The 24,166-nt window shown below is 38.1% G+C and overlaps 34 non-coding genes across 34 annotated transcripts; 17 read left to right on the forward strand and 17 right to left on the reverse strand.

The window, feature by feature from the left end:
- Window positions 1-20: 20 nt before the first annotated feature.
- On the reverse strand, window positions 21-92 carry Trnae-uuc (transfer RNA glutamic acid (anticodon UUC)). Its single transcript has one exon. It is a non-coding gene; the product is annotated as a tRNA-Glu (tRNA).
- A 648-nt stretch (window positions 93-740) lies between these two features.
- On the forward strand, window positions 741-811 carry Trnag-gcc (transfer RNA glycine (anticodon GCC)). Its single transcript has one exon. It is a non-coding gene; the product is annotated as a tRNA-Gly (tRNA).
- A 629-nt stretch (window positions 812-1,440) lies between these two features.
- Trnae-uuc (transfer RNA glutamic acid (anticodon UUC)) lies at window positions 1,441-1,512 on the reverse strand. Its single transcript has one exon. It is a non-coding gene; the product is annotated as a tRNA-Glu (tRNA).
- A 649-nt stretch (window positions 1,513-2,161) lies between these two features.
- Trnag-gcc (transfer RNA glycine (anticodon GCC)) lies at window positions 2,162-2,232 on the forward strand. The gene has a single exon. It is a non-coding gene; the product is annotated as a tRNA-Gly (tRNA).
- Window positions 2,233-2,861: 629 nt separating this feature from the next.
- On the reverse strand, window positions 2,862-2,933 carry Trnae-uuc (transfer RNA glutamic acid (anticodon UUC)). Its single transcript has one exon. It is a non-coding gene; the product is annotated as a tRNA-Glu (tRNA).
- Window positions 2,934-3,582: 649 nt separating this feature from the next.
- Window positions 3,583-3,653, forward strand: Trnag-gcc (transfer RNA glycine (anticodon GCC)). Its single transcript has one exon. It is a non-coding gene; the product is annotated as a tRNA-Gly (tRNA).
- Window positions 3,654-4,282: 629 nt separating this feature from the next.
- Trnae-uuc (transfer RNA glutamic acid (anticodon UUC)) lies at window positions 4,283-4,354 on the reverse strand. The gene has a single exon. It is a non-coding gene; the product is annotated as a tRNA-Glu (tRNA).
- A 649-nt stretch (window positions 4,355-5,003) lies between these two features.
- Trnag-gcc (transfer RNA glycine (anticodon GCC)) lies at window positions 5,004-5,074 on the forward strand. The gene has a single exon. It is a non-coding gene; the product is annotated as a tRNA-Gly (tRNA).
- A 629-nt stretch (window positions 5,075-5,703) lies between these two features.
- Window positions 5,704-5,775, reverse strand: Trnae-uuc (transfer RNA glutamic acid (anticodon UUC)). The gene has a single exon. It is a non-coding gene; the product is annotated as a tRNA-Glu (tRNA).
- Window positions 5,776-6,424: 649 nt separating this feature from the next.
- Window positions 6,425-6,495, forward strand: Trnag-gcc (transfer RNA glycine (anticodon GCC)). Its single transcript has one exon. It is a non-coding gene; the product is annotated as a tRNA-Gly (tRNA).
- A 982-nt stretch (window positions 6,496-7,477) lies between these two features.
- On the forward strand, window positions 7,478-7,548 carry Trnag-gcc (transfer RNA glycine (anticodon GCC)). Its single transcript has one exon. It is a non-coding gene; the product is annotated as a tRNA-Gly (tRNA).
- Window positions 7,549-8,177: 629 nt separating this feature from the next.
- Trnae-uuc (transfer RNA glutamic acid (anticodon UUC)) lies at window positions 8,178-8,249 on the reverse strand. The gene has a single exon. It is a non-coding gene; the product is annotated as a tRNA-Glu (tRNA).
- A 650-nt stretch (window positions 8,250-8,899) lies between these two features.
- Trnag-gcc (transfer RNA glycine (anticodon GCC)) lies at window positions 8,900-8,970 on the forward strand. Its single transcript has one exon. It is a non-coding gene; the product is annotated as a tRNA-Gly (tRNA).
- A 629-nt stretch (window positions 8,971-9,599) lies between these two features.
- On the reverse strand, window positions 9,600-9,671 carry Trnae-uuc (transfer RNA glutamic acid (anticodon UUC)). The gene has a single exon. It is a non-coding gene; the product is annotated as a tRNA-Glu (tRNA).
- A 650-nt stretch (window positions 9,672-10,321) lies between these two features.
- Window positions 10,322-10,392, forward strand: Trnag-gcc (transfer RNA glycine (anticodon GCC)). Its single transcript has one exon. It is a non-coding gene; the product is annotated as a tRNA-Gly (tRNA).
- Window positions 10,393-11,021: 629 nt separating this feature from the next.
- Trnae-uuc (transfer RNA glutamic acid (anticodon UUC)) lies at window positions 11,022-11,093 on the reverse strand. Its single transcript has one exon. It is a non-coding gene; the product is annotated as a tRNA-Glu (tRNA).
- Window positions 11,094-11,741: 648 nt separating this feature from the next.
- On the forward strand, window positions 11,742-11,812 carry Trnag-gcc (transfer RNA glycine (anticodon GCC)). Its single transcript has one exon. It is a non-coding gene; the product is annotated as a tRNA-Gly (tRNA).
- A 629-nt stretch (window positions 11,813-12,441) lies between these two features.
- Trnae-uuc (transfer RNA glutamic acid (anticodon UUC)) lies at window positions 12,442-12,513 on the reverse strand. Its single transcript has one exon. It is a non-coding gene; the product is annotated as a tRNA-Glu (tRNA).
- A 651-nt stretch (window positions 12,514-13,164) lies between these two features.
- Window positions 13,165-13,235, forward strand: Trnag-gcc (transfer RNA glycine (anticodon GCC)). Its single transcript has one exon. It is a non-coding gene; the product is annotated as a tRNA-Gly (tRNA).
- Window positions 13,236-13,864: 629 nt separating this feature from the next.
- Trnae-uuc (transfer RNA glutamic acid (anticodon UUC)) lies at window positions 13,865-13,936 on the reverse strand. Its single transcript has one exon. It is a non-coding gene; the product is annotated as a tRNA-Glu (tRNA).
- A 651-nt stretch (window positions 13,937-14,587) lies between these two features.
- On the forward strand, window positions 14,588-14,658 carry Trnag-gcc (transfer RNA glycine (anticodon GCC)). The gene has a single exon. It is a non-coding gene; the product is annotated as a tRNA-Gly (tRNA).
- Window positions 14,659-15,287: 629 nt separating this feature from the next.
- Trnae-uuc (transfer RNA glutamic acid (anticodon UUC)) lies at window positions 15,288-15,359 on the reverse strand. Its single transcript has one exon. It is a non-coding gene; the product is annotated as a tRNA-Glu (tRNA).
- Window positions 15,360-16,010: 651 nt separating this feature from the next.
- Window positions 16,011-16,081, forward strand: Trnag-gcc (transfer RNA glycine (anticodon GCC)). The gene has a single exon. It is a non-coding gene; the product is annotated as a tRNA-Gly (tRNA).
- Window positions 16,082-16,710: 629 nt separating this feature from the next.
- Trnae-uuc (transfer RNA glutamic acid (anticodon UUC)) lies at window positions 16,711-16,782 on the reverse strand. The gene has a single exon. It is a non-coding gene; the product is annotated as a tRNA-Glu (tRNA).
- Window positions 16,783-17,433: 651 nt separating this feature from the next.
- Trnag-gcc (transfer RNA glycine (anticodon GCC)) lies at window positions 17,434-17,504 on the forward strand. The gene has a single exon. It is a non-coding gene; the product is annotated as a tRNA-Gly (tRNA).
- Window positions 17,505-18,133: 629 nt separating this feature from the next.
- Window positions 18,134-18,205, reverse strand: Trnae-uuc (transfer RNA glutamic acid (anticodon UUC)). Its single transcript has one exon. It is a non-coding gene; the product is annotated as a tRNA-Glu (tRNA).
- Window positions 18,206-18,856: 651 nt separating this feature from the next.
- Trnag-gcc (transfer RNA glycine (anticodon GCC)) lies at window positions 18,857-18,927 on the forward strand. The gene has a single exon. It is a non-coding gene; the product is annotated as a tRNA-Gly (tRNA).
- A 629-nt stretch (window positions 18,928-19,556) lies between these two features.
- On the reverse strand, window positions 19,557-19,628 carry Trnae-uuc (transfer RNA glutamic acid (anticodon UUC)). The gene has a single exon. It is a non-coding gene; the product is annotated as a tRNA-Glu (tRNA).
- A 651-nt stretch (window positions 19,629-20,279) lies between these two features.
- On the forward strand, window positions 20,280-20,350 carry Trnag-gcc (transfer RNA glycine (anticodon GCC)). The gene has a single exon. It is a non-coding gene; the product is annotated as a tRNA-Gly (tRNA).
- Window positions 20,351-20,979: 629 nt separating this feature from the next.
- Window positions 20,980-21,051, reverse strand: Trnae-uuc (transfer RNA glutamic acid (anticodon UUC)). Its single transcript has one exon. It is a non-coding gene; the product is annotated as a tRNA-Glu (tRNA).
- A 651-nt stretch (window positions 21,052-21,702) lies between these two features.
- Window positions 21,703-21,773, forward strand: Trnag-gcc (transfer RNA glycine (anticodon GCC)). The gene has a single exon. It is a non-coding gene; the product is annotated as a tRNA-Gly (tRNA).
- Window positions 21,774-22,402: 629 nt separating this feature from the next.
- Trnae-uuc (transfer RNA glutamic acid (anticodon UUC)) lies at window positions 22,403-22,474 on the reverse strand. The gene has a single exon. It is a non-coding gene; the product is annotated as a tRNA-Glu (tRNA).
- A 651-nt stretch (window positions 22,475-23,125) lies between these two features.
- On the forward strand, window positions 23,126-23,196 carry Trnag-gcc (transfer RNA glycine (anticodon GCC)). The gene has a single exon. It is a non-coding gene; the product is annotated as a tRNA-Gly (tRNA).
- Window positions 23,197-23,825: 629 nt separating this feature from the next.
- Window positions 23,826-23,897, reverse strand: Trnae-uuc (transfer RNA glutamic acid (anticodon UUC)). The gene has a single exon. It is a non-coding gene; the product is annotated as a tRNA-Glu (tRNA).
- Window positions 23,898-24,166: the final 269 nt, after the last annotated feature.

The following is a 24,166-nucleotide window of genomic DNA, read 5'->3' on the forward strand; positions in this document are numbered from 1 at the left end:
CCAAGCACAAAAAATTAAAGCTCCGATGCCGGGAATCGAACCCGGGCCGTCTGGGTGAAAACCAGAAATCCTAACCACTAGACCACATCGGACTTAATATAACAAGTTAAAATTAAGCTATATATAAAAGCGTCCTTACCGAGCCTAATACATTTATGATTGTGTCAACATATGATAACTATGATTCAGCTGACAGCATGACAGGAGAGTATTCAAAGCGCACAAAAATATACCAGTCGGTAATTATAGGATGCAGAAACGTATATCTACAACTGATCAAGGGCAAAGTTATGTATTTAGCTTATAATTACGTGGAGTGTATGCATTGAAATTAACATGTACCATATGTCGACTTTACGAGTTCAAGTTGTCTGTCATGCAAACCACAACAGAAATCGTGTCAAATTACAGAACTTTTCGTTTTTGCGATTAGGTCTTCTTTGAAAGACTTGGATTTAATCATCCCTCCCCCTTTTAGATCACGATTTTTTTTAACTACGCGGGTAAGCCGGCTTAAGTTTCAAATTATACACGAAGCCGACAGTAGCGGGGATATTTCTGGTCATTATATTTCAACCTCGAATTGAGATTATGCTGCAGCTGTAATTTAAACTATCGCCGATTTCCTCTATCAAATATATTTACCGACAATTTCAGTATAATATTAACATGCATATATACCATACATATCAGGTAACACGTGTCCTTATATGATCAAGTTAAACAAGAGGTAGTCATAAGCATCGGTGGTTCAGTGGTAGAATGCTCGCCTGCCACGCGGGCGGCCCGGGTTCGATTCCCGGCCGATGCATTTCTTTTTTCGTCTCTTTCAAATGTTTTCAATTGATTAGAGGACATATTGGCACATAATCGTATCATCCACAAATATATAGTGGGCATTACTGTTAATTATTCATTTGATGCCATCCTTTCAAATACAACGCGTGCGTCTCCTCGCTTTAGAGGTCAATCTTGAAAAAGATACAAATAAATATCGGTCAGAACGCGCTTTATAAGTGTGCCAGGAGTGAATGGCTCCTGCGCTGCCATTTTTTTAGTAATAGAGTGGAATTATATAGAGAGAGTGGCAAACGCAGGGAATTACGTTATCGTATCTAACTTATACCCCGAGGGGATAATGTCATAACAACTGACTAAATGACAAGAAATACATAAAACATCAACATGACTTTAAAACAGAAAGTCATTACTTGCTAGTGTACATTCTTCTGCAGGTGTGATGGTCACCCATCTCATTTCAGTCGGTGTCATTTCAAGACATAATATTAATTAAGGCACAAAACAGCGGCAGATGCAAACTACAAGCTTACATACGTTGCAAGAATTAATTGCAATTTATTCGCTCTGATGAGTATGTGAATCCTGCATATCTTTTTCGTGACTTTTAACATCGTTTCCTCCAAGCACAAAAAATTAAAGCTCCGATGACGGGAATCGAACCCGGGCCGTCTGGGTGAAAACCAGAAATCCTAACCACTAGACCACATCGGACTTAGTATAACAAGTTAAAATTAAGCTATATATAAAAGCGTCCTTACCGAGCCTAATACATTTATGATTGTGTCAACATATGATAACTATGATTCAGCTGACAGCATGACAGGAGAGTATTCAAAGCGCACAAAAATATACCAGTCGGTAATTATAGGATGCAGAAACGTATATCTACAACTGATCAAGGGCAAAGTTATGTATTTAGCTTATAATTACGTGGAGTGTATGCATTGAAATTAACATGTACCATATGTCGACTTTACGAGTTCAAGTTGTCTGTCATGCAAACCACAACAGAAATCGTGTCAAATTACAGAACTTTTCGTTTTTGCGATTAGGTCTTCTTTGAAAGACTTGGATTTAATCATCCCTCCCCCTTTTAGATCACGATTTTTTTTTAACTACGCGGGTAAGCCGGCTTAAGTTTCAAATTATACACGAAGCCGACAGTAGCGGGGATATTTCTGGTCATTATATTTCAACCTCGAATTGAGATTATGCTGCAGCTGTAATTTAAACTATCGCCGATTTCCTCTATCAAATATATTTACCGACAATTTCAGTATAATATTAACATGCATATATACCATACATATCAGGTAACACGTGTCCTTATATGATCAAGTTAAACAAGAGGTAGTCATAAGCATCGGTGGTTCAGTGGTAGAATGCTCGCCTGCCACGCGGGCGGCCCGGGTTCGATTCCCGGCCGATGCATTTCTTTTTTCGTCTCTTTCAAATGTTTTCAATTGATTAGAGGACATATTGGCACATAATCGTATCATCCACAAATATATAGTGGGCATTACTGTTAATTATTCATTTGATGCCATCCTTTCAAATACAACGCGTGCGTCTCCTCGCTTTAGAGGTCAATCTTGAAAAAGATACAAATAAATATCGGTCAGAACGCGCTTTATAAGTGTGCCAGGAGTGAATGGCTCCTGCGCTGCCATTTTTTTAGTAATAGAGTGGAATTATATAGAGAGAGTGGCAAACGCAGGGAATTACGTTATCGTATCTAACTTATACCCCGAGGGGATAATGTCATAACAACTGACTAAATGACAAGAAATACATAAAACATCAACATGACTTTAAAACAGAAAGTCATTACTTGCTAGTGTACATTCTTCTGCAGGTGTGATGGTCACCCATCTCATTTCAGTCGGTGTCATTTCAAGACATAATATTAATTAAGGCACAAAACAGCGGCAGATGCAAACTACAAGCTTACATACGTTGCAAGAATTAATTGCAATTTATTCGCTCTGATGAGTATGTGAATACTGCATATCTTTTTCGTGACTTTTAACATCGTTTCCTCCAAGCACAAAAAATTAAAGCTCCGATGCCGGGAATCGAACCCGGGCCGTCTGGGTGAAAACCAGAAATCCTAACCACTAGACCACATCGGACTTAGTATAACAAGTTAAAATTAAGCTATATATAAAAGCGTCCTTACCGAGCCTAATACATTTATGATTGTGTCAACATATGATAACTATGATTCAGCTGACAGCATGACAGGAGAGTATTCAAAGCGCACAAAAATATACCAGTCGGTAATTATAGGATGCAGAAACGTATATCTACAACTGATCAAGGGCAAAGTTATGTATTTAGCTTATAATTACGTGGAGTGTATGCATTGAAATTAACATGTACCATATGTCGACTTTACGAGTTCAAGTTGTCTGTCATGCAAACCACAACAGAAATCGTGTCAAATTACAGAACTTTTCGTTTTTGCGATTAGGTCTTCTTTGAAAGACTTGGATTTAATCATCCCTCCCCCTTTTAGATCACGATTTTTTTTTAACTACGCGGGTAAGCCGGCTTAAGTTTCAAATTATACACGAAGCCGACAGTAGCGGGGATATTTCTGGTCATTATATTTCAACCTCGAATTGAGATTATGCTGCAGCTGTAATTTAAACTATCGCCGATTTCCTCTATCAAATATATTTACCGACAATTTCAGTATAATATTAACATGCATATATACCATACATATCAGGTAACACGTGTCCTTATATGATCAAGTTAAACAAGAGGTAGTCATAAGCATCGGTGGTTCAGTGGTAGAATGCTCGCCTGCCACGCGGGCGGCCCGGGTTCGATTCCCGGCCGATGCATTTCTTTTTTCGTCTCTTTCAAATGTTTTCAATTGATTAGAGGACATATTGGCACATAATCGTATCATCCACAAATATATAGTGGGCATTACTGTTAATTATTCATTTGATGCCATCCTTTCAAATACAACGCGTGCGTCTCCTCGCTTTAGAGGTCAATCTTGAAAAAGATACAAATAAATATCGGTCAGAACGCGCTTTATAAGTGTGCCAGGAGTGAATGGCTCCTGCGCTGCCATTTTTTTAGTAATAGAGTGGAATTATATAGAGAGAGTGGCAAACGCAGGGAATTACGTTATCGTATCTAACTTATACCCCGAGGGGATAATGTCATAACAACTGACTAAATGACAAGAAATACATAAAACATCAACATGACTTTAAAACAGAAAGTCATTACTTGCTAGTGTACATTCTTCTGCAGGTGTGATGGTCACCCATCTCATTTCAGTCGGTGTCATTTCAAGACATAATATTAATTAAGGCACAAAACAGCGGCAGATGCAAACTACAAGCTTACATACGTTGCAAGAATTAATTGCAATTTATTCGCTCTGATGAGTATGTGAATCCTGCATATCTTTTTCGTGACTTTTAACATCGTTTCCTCCAAGCACAAAAAATTAAAGCTCCGATGACGGGAATCGAACCCGGGCCGTCTGGGTGAAAACCAGAAATCCTAACCACTAGACCACATCGGACTTAGTATAACAAGTTAAAATTAAGCTATATATAAAAGCGTCCTTACCGAGCCTAATACATTTATGATTGTGTCAACATATGATAACTATGATTCAGCTGACAGCATGACAGGAGAGTATTCAAAGCGCACAAAAATATACCAGTCGGTAATTATAGGATGCAGAAACGTATATCTACAACTGATCAAGGGCAAAGTTATGTATTTAGCTTATAATTACGTGGAGTGTATGCATTGAAATTAACATGTACCATATGTCGACTTTACGAGTTCAAGTTGTCTGTCATGCAAACCACAACAGAAATCGTGTCAAATTACAGAACTTTTCGTTTTTGCGATTAGGTCTTCTTTGAAAGACTTGGATTTAATCATCCCTCCCCCTTTTAGATCACGATTTTTTTTTAACTACGCGGGTAAGCCGGCTTAAGTTTCAAATTATACACGAAGCCGACAGTAGCGGGGATATTTCTGGTCATTATATTTCAACCTCGAATTGAGATTATGCTGCAGCTGTAATTTAAACTATCGCCGATTTCCTCTATCAAATATATTTACCGACAATTTCAGTATAATATTAACATGCATATATACCATACATATCAGGTAACACGTGTCCTTATATGATCAAGTTAAACAAGAGGTAGTCATAAGCATCGGTGGTTCAGTGGTAGAATGCTCGCCTGCCACGCGGGCGGCCCGGGTTCGATTCCCGGCCGATGCATTTCTTTTTTCGTCTCTTTCAAATGTTTTCAATTGATTAGAGGACATATTGGCACATAATCGTATCATCCACAAATATATAGTGGGCATTACTGTTAATTATTCATTTGATGCCATCCTTTCAAATACAACGCGTGCGTCTCCTCGCTTTAGAGGTCAATCTTGAAAAAGATACAAATAAATATCGGTCAGAACGCGCTTTATAAGTGTGCCAGGAGTGAATGGCTCCTGCGCTGCCATTTTTTTAGTAATAGAGTGGAATTATATAGAGAGAGTGGCAAACGCAGGGAATTACGTTATCGTATCTAACTTATACCCCGAGGGGATAATGTCATAACAACTGACTAAATGACAAGAAATACATAAAACATCAACATGACTTTAAAACAGAAAGTCATTACTTGCTAGTGTACATTCTTCTGCAGGTGTGATGGTCACCCATCTCATTTCAGTCGGTGTCATTTCAAGACATAATATTAATTAAGGCACAAAACAGCGGCAGATGCAAACTACAAGCTTACATACGTTGCAAGAATTAATTGCAATTTATTCGCTCTGATGAGTATGTGAATACTGCATATCTTTTTCGTGACTTTTAACATCGTTTCCTCCAAGCACAAAAAATTAAAGCTCCGATGCCGGGAATCGAACCCGGGCCGTCTGGGTGAAAACCAGAAATCCTAACCACTAGACCACATCGGACTTAGTATAACAAGTTAAAATTAAGCTATATATAAAAGCGTCCTTACCGAGCCTAATACATTTATGATTGTGTCAACATATGATAACTATGATTCAGCTGACAGCATGACAGGAGAGTATTCAAAGCGCACAAAAATATACCAGTCGGTAATTATAGGATGCAGAAACGTATATCTACAACTGATCAAGGGCAAAGTTATGTATTTAGCTTATAATTACGTGGAGTGTATGCATTGAAATTAACATGTACCATATGTCGACTTTACGAGTTCAAGTTGTCTGTCATGCAAACCACAACAGAAATCGTGTCAAATTACAGAACTTTTCGTTTTTGCGATTAGGTCTTCTTTGAAAGACTTGGATTTAATCATCCCTCCCCCTTTTAGATCACGATTTTTTTTTAACTACGCGGGTAAGCCGGCTTAAGTTTCAAATTATACACGAAGCCGACAGTAGCGGGGATATTTCTGGTCATTATATTTCAACCTCGAATTGAGATTATGCTGCAGCTGTAATTTAAACTATCGCCGATTTCCTCTATCAAATATATTTACCGACAATTTCAGTATAATATTAACATGCATATATACCATACATATCAGGTAACACGTGTCCTTATATGATCAAGTTAAACAAGAGGTAGTCATAAGCATCGGTGGTTCAGTGGTAGAATGCTCGCCTGCCACGCGGGCGGCCCGGGTTCGATTCCCGGCCGATGCATTTCTTTTTTCGTCTCTTTCAAATGTTTTCAATTGATTAGAGGACATATTGGCACATAATCGTATCATCCACAAATATATAGTGGGCATTACTGTTAATTATTCATTTGATGCCATCCTTTCAAATACAACGCGTGCGTCTCCTCGCTTTAGAGGTCAATCTTGAAAAAGAGATTCTTGAAATGGAGATTCTCACACTTAAGATTTTTAAAAATATTTTCAAGATTAAATAAGGAAGACTGTAATTTATTACAAGAAACATTATAACCTCCCCATACCTCTGAATTATATAACAGAATGGGTTTAAGGGTATGATCAAAAATATGAACACAAGATTTTATTCCAGGAGACAAATTGATAAAATCCTTTCTAAGTTTATAGTAGGCCTTAAGAGCCTTATTATAAAGTTCAGTTTTAGCTAGATGAAAACTTCCAGATGCAGTAAAGTGAACACCCAAATATTTGTAATGAGCGACACAGTCAATCAAGTTATTCTGCAGTCGAAAATTCGCTTGAATTTTCCTTCCAGCCTTATTAAAAATTATGACTTTAGTCTTTTTAATATTAACTTTAAGGCACCAGTCAGCACAATATTTTTCTAGCTGATCAAGTCTACTTTGAAGCCCTGTGGCTGATGTTGACATAATCACAATATCATCTGCATACATCAAACAATTTAATTTCTCGGAGTGCAGGGAAACTGCATCCAGGCAGGAGTCAAGATAAGATGGGAAGTCATTTATAAAAATTTTAAATAATGAAGGACTCAAGTTGTCTCCTTGTCTTACACCTAATTTAATGCTAAAAGGGTCAGTGAGAGAAGCTCCAACTCTTACACATGCTTGACTATTGTTATACATATCTGATATAATATTATAAAATAAAGTACCAACTTTCATATTAATAAGCTTCAGTTTAAGACCTATATGAATTACACTGTCGAATGCTTTGCGAAAGTCTACAAAACAAGTATATAAGTATAAGCATCGGTGGTTCAGTGGTAGAATGCTCGCCTGCCACGCGGGCGGCCCGGGTTCGATTCCCGGCCGATGCATTTCTTTTTTCGTCTCTTTCAAATGTTTTCAATTGATTAGAGGACATATTGGCACATAATCGTATCATCCACAAATATATAGTGGGCATTACTGTTAATTATTCATTTGATGCCATCCTTTCAAATACAACGCGTGCGTCTCCTCGCTTTAGAGGTCAATCTTGAAAAAGATACAAATAAATATCGGTCAGAACGCGCTTTATAAGTGTGCCAGGAGTGAATGGCTCCTGCGCTGCCATTTTTTTAGTAATAGAGTGGAATTATATAGAGAGAGTGGCAAACGCAGGGAATTACGTTATCGTATCTAACTTATACCCCGAGGGGATAATGTCATAACAACTGACTAAATGACAAGAAATACATAAAACATCAACATGACTTTAAAACAGAAAGTCATTACTTGCTAGTGTACATTCTTCTGCAGGTGTGATGGTCACCCATCTCATTTCAGTCGGTGTCATTTCAAGACATAATATTAATTAAGGCACAAAACAGCGGCAGATGCAAACTACAAGCTTACATACGTTGCAAGAATTAATTGCAATTTATTCGCTCTGATGAGTATGTGAATCCTGCATATCTTTTTCGTGACTTTTAACATCGTTTCCTCCAAGCACAAAAAATTAAAGCTCCGATGCCGGGAATCGAACCCGGGCCGTCTGGGTGAAAACCAGAAATCCTAACCACTAGACCACATCGGACTTAGTATAACAAGTTAAAATTAAGCTATATATAAAAGCGTCCTTACCGGGCCTAATACATTTATGATTGTGTCAACATATGATAACTATGATTCAGCTGACAGCATGACAGGAGAGTATTCAAAGCGCACAAAAATATACCAGTCGGTAATTATAGGATGCAGAAACGTATATCTACAACTGATCAAGGGCAAAGTTATGTATTTAGCTTATAATTACGTGGAGTGTATGCATTGAAATTAACATGTACCATATGTCGACTTTACGAGTTCAAGTTGTCTGTCATGCAAACCACAACAGAAATCGTGTCAAATTACAGAACTTTTCGTTTTTGCGATTAGGTCTTCTTTGAAAGACTTGGATTTATAATCATCCCTCCCCCTTTTAGATCACGATTTTTTTTAACTACGCGGGTAAGCCGGCTTAAGTTTCAAATTATACACGAAGCCGACAGTAGCGGGGATATTTCTGGTCATTATATTTCAACCTCGAATTGAGATTATGCTGCAGCTGTAATTTAAACTATCGCCGATTTCCTCTATCAAATATATTTACCGACAATTTCAGTATAATATTAACATGCATATATACCATACATATCAGGTAACACGTGTCCTTATATGATCAAGTTAAACAAGAGGTAGTCATAAGCATCGGTGGTTCAGTGGTAGAATGCTCGCCTGCCACGCGGGCGGCCCGGGTTCGATTCCCGGCCGATGCATTTCTTTTTTCGTCTCTTTCAAATGTTTTCAATTGATTAGAGGACATATTGGCACATAATCGTATCATCCACAAATATATAGTGGGCATTACTGTTAATTATTCATTTGATGCCATCCTTTCAAATACAACGCGTGCGTCTCCTCGCTTTAGAGGTCAATCTTGAAAAAGATACAAATAAATATCGGTCAGAACGCGCTTTATAAGTGTGCCAGGAGTGAATGGCTCCTGCGCTGCCATTTTTTTAGTAATAGAGTGGAATTATATAGAGAGAGTGGCAAACGCAGGGAATTACGTTATCGTATCTAACTTATACCCCGAGGGGATAATGTCATAACAACTGACTAAATGACAAGAAATACATAAAACATCAACATGACTTTAAAACAGAAAGTCATTACTTGCTAGTGTACATTCTTCTGCAGGTGTGATGGTCACCCATCTCATTTCAGTCGGTGTCATTTCAAGACATAATATTAATTAAGGCACAAAACAGCGGCAGATGCAAACTACAAGCTTACATACGTTGCAAGAATTAATTGCAATTTATTCGCTCTGATGAGTATGTGAATCCTGCATATCTTTTTCGTGACTTTTAACATCGTTTCCTCCAAGCACAAAAAATTAAAGCTCCGATGCCGGGAATCGAACCCGGGCCGTCTGGGTGAAAACCAGAAATCCTAACCACTAGACCACATCGGACTTAGTATAACAAGTTAAAATTAAGCTATATATAAAAGCGTCCTTACCGAGCCTAATACATTTATGATTGTGTCAACATATGATAACTATGATTCAGCTGACAGCATGACAGGAGAGTATTCAAAGCGCACAAAAATATACCAGTCGGTAATTATAGGATGCAGAAACGTATATCTACAACTGATCAAGGGCAAAGTTATGTATTTAGCTTATAATTACGTGGAGTGTATGCATTGAAATTAACATGTACCATATGTCGACTTTACGAGTTCAAGTTGTCTGTCATGCAAACCACAACAGAAATCGTGTCAAATTACAGAACTTTTCGTTTTTGCGATTAGGTCTTCTTTGAAAGACTTGGATTTATAATCATCCCTCCCCCTTTTAGATCACGATTTTTTTTAACTACGCGGGTAAGCCGGCTTAAGTTTCAAATTATACACGAAGCCGACAGTAGCGGGGATATTTCTGGTCATTATATTTCAACCTCGAATTGAGATTATGCTGCAGCTGTAATTTAAACTATCGCCGATTTCCTCTATCAAATATATTTACCGACAATTTCAGTATAATATTAACATGCATATATACCATACATATCAGGTAACACGTGTCCTTATATGATCAAGTTAAACAAGAGGTAGTCATAAGCATCGGTGGTTCAGTGGTAGAATGCTCGCCTGCCACGCGGGCGGCCCGGGTTCGATTCCCGGCCGATGCATTTCTTTTTTCGTCTCTTTCAAATGTTTTCAATTGATTAGAGGACATATTGGCACATAATCGTATCATCCACAAATATATAGTGGGCATTACTGTTAATTATTCATTTGATGCCATCCTTTCAAATACAACGCGTGCGTCTCCTCGCTTTAGAGGTCAATCTTGAAAAAGATACAAATAAATATCGGTCAGAACGCGCTTTATAAGTGTGCCAGGAGTGAATGGCTCCTGCGCTGCCATTTTTTTAGTAATAGAGTGGAATTATATAGAGAGAGTGGCAAACGCAGGGAATTACGTTATCGTATCTAACTTATACCCCGAGGGGATAATGTCATAACAACTGACTAAATGACAAGAAATACATAAAACATCAACATGACTTTAAAACAGAAAGTCATTACTTGCTAGTGTACATTCTTCTGCAGGTGTGATGGTCACCCATCTCATTTCAGTCGGTGTCATTTCAAGACATAATATTAATTAAGGCACAAAACAGCGGCAGATGCAAACTACAAGCTTACATACGTTGCAAGAATTAATTGCAATTTATTCGCTCTGATGAGTATGTGAATCCTGCATATCTTTTTCGTGACTTTTAACATCGTTTCCTCCAAGCACAAAAAATTAAAGCTCCGATGCCGGGAATCGAACCCGGGCCGTCTGGGTGAAAACCAGAAATCCTAACCACTAGACCACATCGGACTTAGTATAACAAGTTAAAATTAAGCTATATATAAAAGCGTCCTTACCGAGCCTAATACATTTATGATTGTGTCAACATATGATAACTATGATTCAGCTGACAGCATGACAGGAGAGTATTCAAAGCGCACAAAAATATACCAGTCGGTAATTATAGGATGCAGAAACGTATATCTACAACTGATCAAGGGCAAAGTTATGTATTTAGCTTATAATTACGTGGAGTGTATGCATTGAAATTAACATGTACCATATGTCGACTTTACGAGTTCAAGTTGTCTGTCATGCAAACCACAACAGAAATCGTGTCAAATTACAGAACTTTTCGTTTTTGCGATTAGGTCTTCTTTGAAAGACTTGGATTTAATCATCCCTCCCCCTTTTAGATCACGATTTTTTTTAACTACGCGGGTAAGCCGGCTTAAGTTTCAAATTATACACGAAGCCGACAGTAGCGGGGATATTTCTGGTCATTATATTTCAACCTCGAATTGAGATTATGCTGCAGCTGTAATTTAAACTATCGCCGATTTCCTCTATCAAATATATTTACCGACAATTTCAGTATAATATTAACATGCATATATACCATACATATCAGGTAACACGTGTCCTTATATGATCAAGTTAAACAAGAGGTAGTCATAAGCATCGGTGGTTCAGTGGTAGAATGCTCGCCTGCCACGCGGGCGGCCCGGGTTCGATTCCCGGCCGATGCATTTCTTTTTTCGTCTCTTTCAAATGTTTTCAATTGATTAGAGGACATATTGGCACATAATCGTATCATCCACAAATATATAGTGGGCATTACTGTTAATTATTCATTTGATGCCATCCTTTCAAATACAACGCGTGCGTCTCCTCGCTTTAGAGGTCAATCTTGAAAAAGATACAAATAAATATCGGTCAGAACGCGCTTTATAAGTGTGCCAGGAGTGAATGGCTCCTGCGCTGCCATTTTTTTAGTAATAGAGTGGAATTATATAGAGAGAGTGGCAAACGCAGGGAATTACGTTATCGTATCTAACTTATACCCCGAGGGGATAATGTCATAACAACTGACTAAATGACAAGAAATACATAAAACATCAACATGACTTTAAAACAGAAAGTCATTACTTGCTAGTGTACATTCTTCTGCAGGTGTGATGGTCACCCATCTCATTTCAGTCGGTGTCATTTCAAGACATAATATTAATTAAGGCACAAAACAGCGGCAGATGCAAACTACAAGCTTACATACGTTGCAAGAATTAATTGCAATTTATTCGCTCTGATGAGTATGTGAATCCTGCATATCTTTTTCGTGACTTTTAACATCGTTTCCTCCAAGCACAAAAAATTTAAGCTCCGATGCCGGGAATCGAACCCGGGCCGTCTGGGTGAAAACCAGAAATCCTAACCACTAGACCACATCGGACTTAGTATAACAAGTTAAAATTAAGCTATATATAAAAGCGTCCTTACCGAGCCTAATACATTTATGATTGTGTCAACATATGATAACTATGATTCAGCTGACAGCATGACAGGAGAGTATTCAAAGCGCACAAAAATATACCAGTCGGTAATTATAGGATGCAGAAACGTATATCTACAACTGATCAAGGGCAAAGTTATGTATTTAGCTTATAATTACGTGGAGTGTATGCATTGAAATTAACATGTACCATATGTCGACTTTACGAGTTCAAGTTGTCTGTCATGCAAACCACAACAGAAATCGTGTCAAATTACAGAACTTTTCGTTTTTGCGATTAGGTCTTCTTTGAAAGACTTGGATTTATAATCATCCCTCCCCCTTTTAGATCACGATTTTTTTTTAACTACGCGGGTAAGCCGGCTTAAGTTTCAAATTATACACGAAGCCGACAGTAGCGGGGATATTTCTGGTCATTATATTTCAACCTCGAATTGAGATTATGCTGCAGCTGTAATTTAAACTATCGCCGATTTCCTCTATCAAATATATTTACCGACAATTTCAGTATAATATTAACATGCATATATACCATACATATCAGGTAACACGTGTCCTTATATGATCAAGTTAAACAAGAGGTAGTCATAAGCATCGGTGGTTCAGTGGTAGAATGCTCGCCTGCCACGCGGGCGGCCCGGGTTCGATTCCCGGCCGATGCATTTCTTTTTTCGTCTCTTTCAAATGTTTTCAATTGATTAGAGGACATATTGGCACATAATCGTATCATCCACAAATATATAGTGGGCATTACTGTTAATTATTCATTTGATGCCATCCTTTCAAATACAACGCGTGCGTCTCCTCGCTTTAGAGGTCAATCTTGAAAAAGATACAAATAAATATCGGTCAGAACGCGCTTTATAAGTGTGCCAGGAGTGAATGGCTCCTGCGCTGCCATTTTTTTAGTAATAGAGTGGAATTATATAGAGAGAGTGGCAAACGCAGGGAATTACGTTATCGTATCTAACTTATACCCCGAGGGGATAATGTCATAACAACTGACTAAATGACAAGAAATACATAAAACATCAACATGACTTTAAAACAGAAAGTCATTACTTGCTAGTGTACATTCTTCTGCAGGTGTGATGGTCACCCATCTCATTTCAGTCGGTGTCATTTCAAGACATAATATTAATTAAGGCACAAAACAGCGGCAGATGCAAACTACAAGCTTACATACGTTGCAAGAATTAATTGCAATTTATTCGCTCTGATGAGTATGTGAATCCTGCATATCTTTTTCGTGACTTTTAACATCGTTTCCTCCAAGCACAAAAAATTTAAGCTCCGATGCCGGGAATCGAACCCGGGCCGTCTGGGTGAAAACCAGAAATCCTAACCACTAGACCACATCGGACTTAGTATAACAAGTTAAAATTAAGCTATATATAAAAGCGTCCTTACCGAGCCTAATACATTTATGATTGTGTCAACATATGATAACTATGATTCAGCTGACAGCATGACAGGAGAGTATTCAAAGCGCACAAAAATATACCAGTCGGTAATTATAGGATGCAGAAACGTATATCTACAACTGATCAAGGGCAAAGTTATGTATTTAGCTTATAATTACGTGGAGTGTATGCATTGAAATTAACATGTACCATATGTCGACTTTACGAGTTCAAGTTGTCTGTCATGCAAACCACAACAGAAATCGTGTCAAATTACAGAACTTTTCGTTTTTGCGATTAGGTCTTCTTTGAAAGACTTGGATTTATAATCATCCCTCCCCCTTTTAGATCACGATTTTTTTTTAACTACGCGGGTAAGCCGGCTTAAGTTTCAAATTATACACGAAGCCGACAGTAGCGGGGATATTTCTGGTCATTATATTTCAACCTCGAATTGAGATTATGCTGCAGCTGTAATTTAAACTATCGCCGATTTCCTCTATCAAATATATTTACCGACAATTTCAGTATAATATTAACATGCATATATACCATACATATCAGGTAACACGTGTCCTTATATGATCAAGTTAAACAAGAGGTAGTCATAAGCATCGGTGGTTCAGTGGTAGAATGCTCGCCTGCCACGCGGGCGGCCCGGGTTCGATTCCCGGCCGATGCATTTCTTTTTTCGTCTCTTTCAAATGTTTTCAATTGATTAGAGGACATATTGGCACATAATCGTATCATCCACAAATATATAGTGGGCATTACTGTTAATTATTCATTTGATGCCATCCTTTCAAATACAACGCGTGCGTCTCCTCGCTTTAGAGGTCAATCTTGAAAAAGATACAAATAAATATCGGTCAGAACGCGCTTTATAAGTGTGCCAGGAGTGAATGGCTCCTGCGCTGCCATTTTTTTAGTAATAGAGTGGAATTATATAGAGAGAGTGGCAAACGCAGGGAATTACGTTATCGTATCTAACTTATACCCCGAGGGGATAATGTCATAACAACTGACTAAATGACAAGAAATACATAAAACATCAACATGACTTTAAAACAGAAAGTCATTACTTGCTAGTGTACATTCTTCTGCAGGTGTGATGGTCACCCATCTCATTTCAGTCGGTGTCATTTCAAGACATAATATTAATTAAGGCACAAAACAGCGGCAGATGCAAACTACAAGCTTACATACGTTGCAAGAATTAATTGCAATTTATTCGCTCTGATGAGTATGTGAATCCTGCATATCTTTTTCGTGACTTTTAACATCGTTTCCTCCAAGCACAAAAAATTTAAGCTCCGATGCCGGGAATCGAACCCGGGCCGTCTGGGTGAAAACCAGAAATCCTAACCACTAGACCACATCGGACTTAGTATAACAAGTTAAAATTAAGCTATATATAAAAGCGTCCTTACCGAGCCTAATACATTTATGATTGTGTCAACATATGATAACTATGATTCAGCTGACAGCATGACAGGAGAGTATTCAAAGCGCACAAAAATATACCAGTCGGTAATTATAGGATGCAGAAACGTATATCTACAACTGATCAAGGGCAAAGTTATGTATTTAGCTTATAATTACGTGGAGTGTATGCATTGAAATTAACATGTACCATATGTCGACTTTACGAGTTCAAGTTGTCTGTCATGCAAACCACAACAGAAATCGTGTCAAATTACAGAACTTTTCGTTTTTGCGATTAGGTCTTCTTTGAAAGACTTGGATTTATAATCATCCCTCCCCCTTTTAGATCACGATTTTTTTTTAACTACGCGGGTAAGCCGGCTTAAGTTTCAAATTATACACGAAGCCGACAGTAGCGGGGATATTTCTGGTCATTATATTTCAACCTCGAATTGAGATTATGCTGCAGCTGTAATTTAAACTATCGCCGATTTCCTCTATCAAATATATTTACCGACAATTTCAGTATAATATTAACATGCATATATACCATACATATCAGGTAACACGTGTCCTTATATGATCAAGTTAAACAAGAGGTAGTCATAAGCATCGGTGGTTCAGTGGTAGAATGCTCGCCTGCCACGCGGGCGGCCCGGGTTCGATTCCCGGCCGATGCATTTCTTTTTTCGTCTCTTTCAAATGTTTTCAATTGATTAGAGGACATATTGGCACATAATCGTATCATCCACAAATATATAGTGGGCATTACTGTTAATTATTCATTTGATGCCATCCTTTCAAATACAACGCGTGCGTCTCCTCGCTTTAGAGGTCAATCTTGAAAAAGATACAAATAAATATCGGTCAGAACGCGCTTTATAAGTGTGCCAGGAGTGAATGGCTCCTGCGCTGCCATTTTTTTAGTAATAGAGTGGAATTATATAGAGAGAGTGGCAAACGCAGGGAATTACGTTATCGTATCTAACTTATACCCCGAGGGGATAATGTCATAACAACTGACTAAATGACAAGAAATACATAAAACATCAACATGACTTTAAAACAGAAAGTCATTACTTGCTAGTGTACATTCTTCTGCAGGTGTGATGGTCACCCATCTCATTTCAGTCGGTGTCATTTCAAGACATAATATTAATTAAGGCACAAAACAGCGGCAGATGCAAACTACAAGCTTACATACGTTGCAAGAATTAATTGCAATTTATTCGCTCTGATGAGTATGTGAATCCTGCATATCTTTTTCGTGACTTTTAACATCGTTTCCTCCAAGCACAAAAAATTTAAGCTCCGATGCCGGGAATCGAACCCGGGCCGTCTGGGTGAAAACCAGAAATCCTAACCACTAGACCACATCGGACTTAGTATAACAAGTTAAAATTAAGCTATATATAAAAGCGTCCTTACCGAGCCTAATACATTTATGATTGTGTCAACATATGATAACTATGATTCAGCTGACAGCATGACAGGAGAGTATTCAAAGCGCACAAAAATATACCAGTCGGTAATTATAGGATGCAGAAACGTATATCTACAACTGATCAAGGGCAAAGTTATGTATTTAGCTTATAATTACGTGGAGTGTATGCATTGAAATTAACATGTACCATATGTCGACTTTACGAGTTCAAGTTGTCTGTCATGCAAACCACAACAGAAATCGTGTCAAATTACAGAACTTTTCGTTTTTGCGATTAGGTCTTCTTTGAAAGACTTGGATTTATAATCATCCCTCCCCCTTTTAGATCACGATTTTTTTTTAACTACGCGGGTAAGCCGGCTTAAGTTTCAAATTATACACGAAGCCGACAGTAGCGGGGATATTTCTGGTCATTATATTTCAACCTCGAATTGAGATTATGCTGCAGCTGTAATTTAAACTATCGCCGATTTCCTCTATCAAATATATTTACCGACAATTTCAGTATAATATTAACATGCATATATACCATACATATCAGGTAACACGTGTCCTTATATGATCAAGTTAAACAAGAGGTAGTCATAAGCATCGGTGGTTCAGTGGTAGAATGCTCGCCTGCCACGCGGGCGGCCCGGGTTCGATTCCCGGCCGATGCATTTCTTTTTTCGTCTCTTTCAAATGTTTTCAATTGATTAGAGGACATATTGGCACATAATCGTATCATCCACAAATATATAGTGGGCATTACTGTTAATTATTCATTTGATGCCATCCTTTCAAATACAACGCGTGCGTCTCCTCGCTTTAGAGGTCAATCTTGAAAAAGATACAAATAAATATCGGTCAGAACGCGCTTTATAAGTGTGCCAGGAGTGAATGGCTCCTGCGCTGCCATTTTTTTAGTAATAGAGTGGAATTATATAGAGAGAGTGGCAAACGCAGGGAATTACGTTATCGTATCTAACTTATACCCCGAGGGGATAATGTCATAACAACTGACTAAATGACAAGAAATACATAAAACATCAACATGACTTTAAAACAGAAAGTCATTACTTGCTAGTGTACATTCTTCTGCAGGTGTGATGGTCACCCATCTCATTTCAGTCGGTGTCATTTCAAGACATAATATTAATTAAGGCACAAAACAGCGGCAGATGCAAACTACAAGCTTACATACGTTGCAAGAATTAATTGCAATTTATTCGCTCTGATGAGTATGTGAATCCTGCATATCTTTTTCGTGACTTTTAACATCGTTTCCTCCAAGCACAAAAAATTTAAGCTCCGATGCCGGGAATCGAACCCGGGCCGTCTGGGTGAAAACCAGAAATCCTAACCACTAGACCACATCGGACTTAGTATAACAAGTTAAAATTAAGCTATATATAAAAGCGTCCTTACCGAGCCTAATACATTTATGATTGTGTCAACATATGATAACTATGATTCAGCTGACAGCATGACAGGAGAGTATTCAAAGCGCACAAAAATATACCAGTCGGTAATTATAGGATGCAGAAACGTATATCTACAACTGATCAAGGGCAAAGTTATGTATTTAGCTTATAATTACGTGGAGTGTATGCATTGAAATTAACATGTACCATATGTCGACTTTACGAGTTCAAGTTGTCTGTCATGCAAACCACAACAGAAATCGTGTCAAATTACAGAACTTTTCGTTTTTGCGATTAGGTCTTCTTTGAAAGACTTGGATTTATAATCATCCCTCCCCCTTTTAGATCACGATTTTTTTTTAACTACGCGGGTAAGCCGGCTTAAGTTTCAAATTATACACGAAGCCGACAGTAGCGGGGATATTTCTGGTCATTATATTTCAACCTCGAATTGAGATTATGCTGCAGCTGTAATTTAAACTATCGCCGATTTCCTCTATCAAATATATTTACCGACAATTTCAGTATAATATTAACATGCATATATACCATACATATCAGGTAACACGTGTCCTTATATGATCAAGTTAAACAAGAGGTAGTCATAAGCATCGGTGGTTCAGTGGTAGAATGCTCGCCTGCCACGCGGGCGGCCCGGGTTCGATTCCCGGCCGATGCATTTCTTTTTTCGTCTCTTTCAAATGTTTTCAATTGATTAGAGGACATATTGGCACATAATCGTATCATCCACAAATATATAGTGGGCATTACTGTTAATTATTCATTTGATGCCATCCTTTCAAATACAACGCGTGCGTCTCCTCGCTTTAGAGGTCAATCTTGAAAAAGATACAAATAAATATCGGTCAGAACGCGCTTTATAAGTGTGCCAGGAGTGAATGGCTCCTGCGCTGCCATTTTTTTAGTAATAGAGTGGAATTATATAGAGAGAGTGGCAAACGCAGGGAATTACGTTATCGTATCTAACTTATACCCCGAGGGGATAATGTCATAACAACTGACTAAATGACAAGAAATACATAAAACATCAACATGACTTTAAAACAGAAAGTCATTACTTGCTAGTGTACATTCTTCTGCAGGTGTGATGGTCACCCATCTCATTTCAGTCGGTGTCATTTCAAGACATAATATTAATTAAGGCACAAAACAGCGGCAGATGCAAACTACAAGCTTACATACGTTGCAAGAATTAATTGCAATTTATTCGCTCTGATGAGTATGTGAATCCTGCATATCTTTTTCGTGACTTTTAACATCGTTTCCTCCAAGCACAAAAAATTTAAGCTCCGATGCCGGGAATCGAACCCGGGCCGTCTGGGTGAAAACCAGAAATCCTAACCACTAGACCACATCGGACTTAGTATAACAAGTTAAAATTAAGCTATATATAAAAGCGTCCTTACCGAGCCTAATACATTTATGATTGTGTCAACATATGATAACTATGATTCAGCTGACAGCATGACAGGAGAGTATTCAAAGCGCACAAAAATATACCAGTCGGTAATTATAGGATGCAGAAACGTATATCTACAACTGATCAAGGGCAAAGTTATGTATTTAGCTTATAATTACGTGGAGTGTATGCATTGAAATTAACATGTACCATATGTCGACTTTACGAGTTCAAGTTGTCTGTCATGCAAACCACAACAGAAATCGTGTCAAATTACAGAACTTTTCGTTTTTGCGATTAGGTCTTCTTTGAAAGACTTGGATTTATAATCATCCCTCCCCCTTTTAGATCACGATTTTTTTTTAACTACGCGGGTAAGCCGGCTTAAGTTTCAAATTATACACGAAGCCGACAGTAGCGGGGATATTTCTGGTCATTATATTTCAACCTCGAATTGAGATTATGCTGCAGCTGTAATTTAAACTATCGCCGATTTCCTCTATCAAATATATTTACCGACAATTTCAGTATAATATTAACATGCATATATACCATACATATCAGGTAACACGTGTCCTTATATGATCAAGTTAAACAAGAGGTAGTCATAAGCATCGGTGGTTCAGTGGTAGAATGCTCGCCTGCCACGCGGGCGGCCCGGGTTCGATTCCCGGCCGATGCATTTCTTTTTTCGTCTCTTTCAAATGTTTTCAATTGATTAGAGGACATATTGGCACATAATCGTATCATCCACAAATATATAGTGGGCATTACTGTTAATTATTCATTTGATGCCATCCTTTCAAATACAACGCGTGCGTCTCCTCGCTTTAGAGGTCAATCTTGAAAAAGATACAAATAAATATCGGTCAGAACGCGCTTTATAAGTGTGCCAGGAGTGAATGGCTCCTGCGCTGCCATTTTTTTAGTAATAGAGTGGAATTATATAGAGAGAGTGGCAAACGCAGGGAATTACGTTATCGTATCTAACTTATACCCCGAGGGGATAATGTCATAACAACTGACTAAATGACAAGAAATACATAAAACATCAACATGACTTTAAAACAGAAAGTCATTACTTGCTAGTGTACATTCTTCTGCAGGTGTGATGGTCACCCATCTCATTTCAGTCGGTGTCATTTCAAGACATAATATTAATTAAGGCACAAAACAGCGGCAGATGCAAACTACAAGCTTACATACGTTGCAAGAATTAATTGCAATTTATTCGCTCTGATGAGTATGTGAATCCTGCATATCTTTTTCGTGACTTTTAACATCGTTTCCTCCAAGCACAAAAAATTTAAGCTCCGATGCCGGGAATCGAACCCGGGCCGTCTGGGTGAAAACCAGAAATCCTAACCACTAGACCACATCGGACTTAGTATAACAAGTTAAAATTAAGCTATATATAAAAGCGTCCTTACCGAGCCTAATACATTTATGATTGTGTCAACATATGATAACTATGATTCAGCTGACAGCATGACAGGAGAGTATTCAAAGCGCACAAAAATATACCAGTCGGTAATTATAGGATGCAGAAACGTATATCTACAACTGATCAAGGGCAAAGTTATGTATTTAGCTTATAATTACGTGGAGTGTATGCATTGAAATTAACATGTACCATATGTCGACTTTACGAGTTCAAGTTGTCTGTCATGCAAACCACAACAGAAATCGTGTCAAATTACAGAACTTTTCGTTTTTGCGATTAGGTCTTCTTTGAAAGACTTGGATTTATAATCATCCCTCCCCCTTTTAGATCACGATTTTTTTTTAACTACGCGGGTAAGCCGGCTTAAGTTTCAAATTATACACGAAGCCGACAGTAGCGGGGATATTTCTGGTCATTATATTTCAACCTCGAATTGAGATTATGCTGCAGCTGTAATTTAAACTATCGCCGATTTCCTCTATCAAATATATTTACCGACAATTTCAGTATAATATTAACATGCATATATACCATACATATCAGGTAACACGTGTCCTTATATGATCAAGTTAAACAAGAGGTAGTCATAAGCATCGGTGGTTCAGTGGTAGAATGCTCGCCTGCCACGCGGGCGGCCCGGGTTCGATTCCCGGCCGATGCATTTCTTTTTTCGTCTCTTTCAAATGTTTTCAATTGATTAGAGGACATATTGGCACATAATCGTATCATCCACAAATATATAGTGGGCATTACTGTTAATTATTCATTTGATGCCATCCTTTCAAATACAACGCGTGCGTCTCCTCGCTTTAGAGGTCAATCTTGAAAAAGATACAAATAAATATCGGTCAGAACGCGCTTTATAAGTGTGCCAGGAGTGAATGGCTCCTGCGCTGCCATTTTTTTAGTAATAGAGTGGAATTATATAGAGAGAGTGGCAAACGCAGGGAATTACGTTATCGTATCTAACTTATACCCCGAGGGGATAATGTCATAACAACTGACTAAATGACAAGAAATACATAAAACATCAACATGACTTTAAAACAGAAAGTCATTACTTGCTAGTGTACATTCTTCTGCAGGTGTGATGGTCACCCATCTCATTTCAGTCGGTGTCATTTCAAGACATAATATTAATTAAGGCACAAAACAGCGGCAGATGCAAACTACAAGCTTACATACGTTGCAAGAATTAATTGCAATTTATTCGCTCTGATGAGTATGTGAATCCTGCATATCTTTTTCGTGACTTTTAACATCGTTTCCTCCAAGCACAAAAAATTTAAGCTCCGATGCCGGGAATCGAACCCGGGCCGTCTGGGTGAAAACCAGAAATCCTAACCACTAGACCACATCGGACTTAGTATAACAAGTTAAAATTAAGCTATATATAAAAGCGTCCTTACCGAGCCTAATACATTTATGATTGTGTCAACATATGATAACTATGATTCAGCTGACAGCATGACAGGAGAGTATTCAAAGCGCACAAAAATATACCAGTCGGTAATTATAGGATGCAGAAACGTATATCTACAACTGATCAAGGGCAAAGTTATGTATTTAGCTTATAATTACGTGGAGTGTATGCATTGAAATTAACATGTACCATATGTCGACTTTACGAGTTCAAGTTGTCTGTCATGCAAACCACAACAGAAATCGTGTCAAATTACAGAACTTTTCGTTTTTGCGATTAGGTCTTCTTTGAAAGACTTGGATTTATAATCATCCCTCCCCCTTTTAGATCACGATTTTTTTTTAACTACGCGGGTAAGCCGGCTTAAGTTTCAAATTATACACGAAGCCGACAGTAGCGGGGATATTTCTGGTCATTATATTTCAACCTCGAATTGAGATTATGCTGCAGCTGTAATTTAAACTATCGCCGATTTCCTCTATCAAATATATTTACCGACAATTTCAGTATAATATTAACATGCATATATACCATACATATCAGGTAACACGTGTCCTTATATGATCAAGTTAAACAAGAGGTAGTCATAAGCATCGGTGGTTCAGTGGTAGAATGCTCGCCTGCCACGCGGGCGGCCCGGGTTCGATTCCCGGCCGATGCATTTCTTTTTTCGTCTCTTTCAAATGTTTTCAATTGATTAGAGGACATATTGGCACATAATCGTATCATCCACAAATATATAGTGGGCATTACTGTTAATTATTCATTTGATGCCATCCTTTCAAATACAACGCGTGCGTCTCCTCGCTTTAGAGGTCAATCTTGAAAAAGATACAAATAAATATCGGTCAGAACGCGCTTTATAAGTGTGCCAGGAGTGAATGGCTCCTGCGCTGCCATTTTTTTAGTAATAGAGTGGAATTATATAGAGAGAGTGGCAAACGCAGGGAATTACGTTATCGTATCTAACTTATACCCCGAGGGGATAATGTCATAACAACTGACTAAATGACAAGAAATACATAAAACATCAACATGACTTTAAAACAGAAAGTCATTACTTGCTAGTGTACATTCTTCTGCAGGTGTGATGGTCACCCATCTCATTTCAGTCGGTGTCATTTCAAGACATAATATTAATTAAGGCACAAAACAGCGGCAGATGCAAACTACAAGCTTACATACGTTGCAAGAATTAATTGCAATTTATTCGCTCTGATGAGTATGTGAATCCTGCATATCTTTTTCGTGACTTTTAACATCGTTTCCTCCAAGCACAAAAAATTTAAGCTCCGATGCCGGGAATCGAACCCGGGCCGTCTGGGTGAAAACCAGAAATCCTAACCACTAGACCACATCGGACTTAGTATAACAAGTTAAAATTAAGCTATATATAAAAGCGTCCTTACCGAGCCTAATACATTTATGATTGTGTCAACATATGATAACTATGATTCAGCTGACAGCATGACAGGAGAGTATTCAAAGCGCACAAAAATATACCAGTCGGTAATTATAGGATGCAGAAACGTATATCTACAACTGATCAAGGGCAAAGTTATGTATTTAGCTTATAATTACGTGGAGTGTATGCATTGAAATTAACATGTACCATATGTCGACTTTACGAG

Source organism: Mytilus galloprovincialis, chromosome 11 (genome assembly GCF_965363235.1).
Source record: "Mytilus galloprovincialis chromosome 11, xbMytGall1.hap1.1, whole genome shotgun sequence".
Classification (NCBI taxonomy): domain Eukaryota; kingdom Metazoa; phylum Mollusca; class Bivalvia; order Mytilida; family Mytilidae; genus Mytilus; species Mytilus galloprovincialis.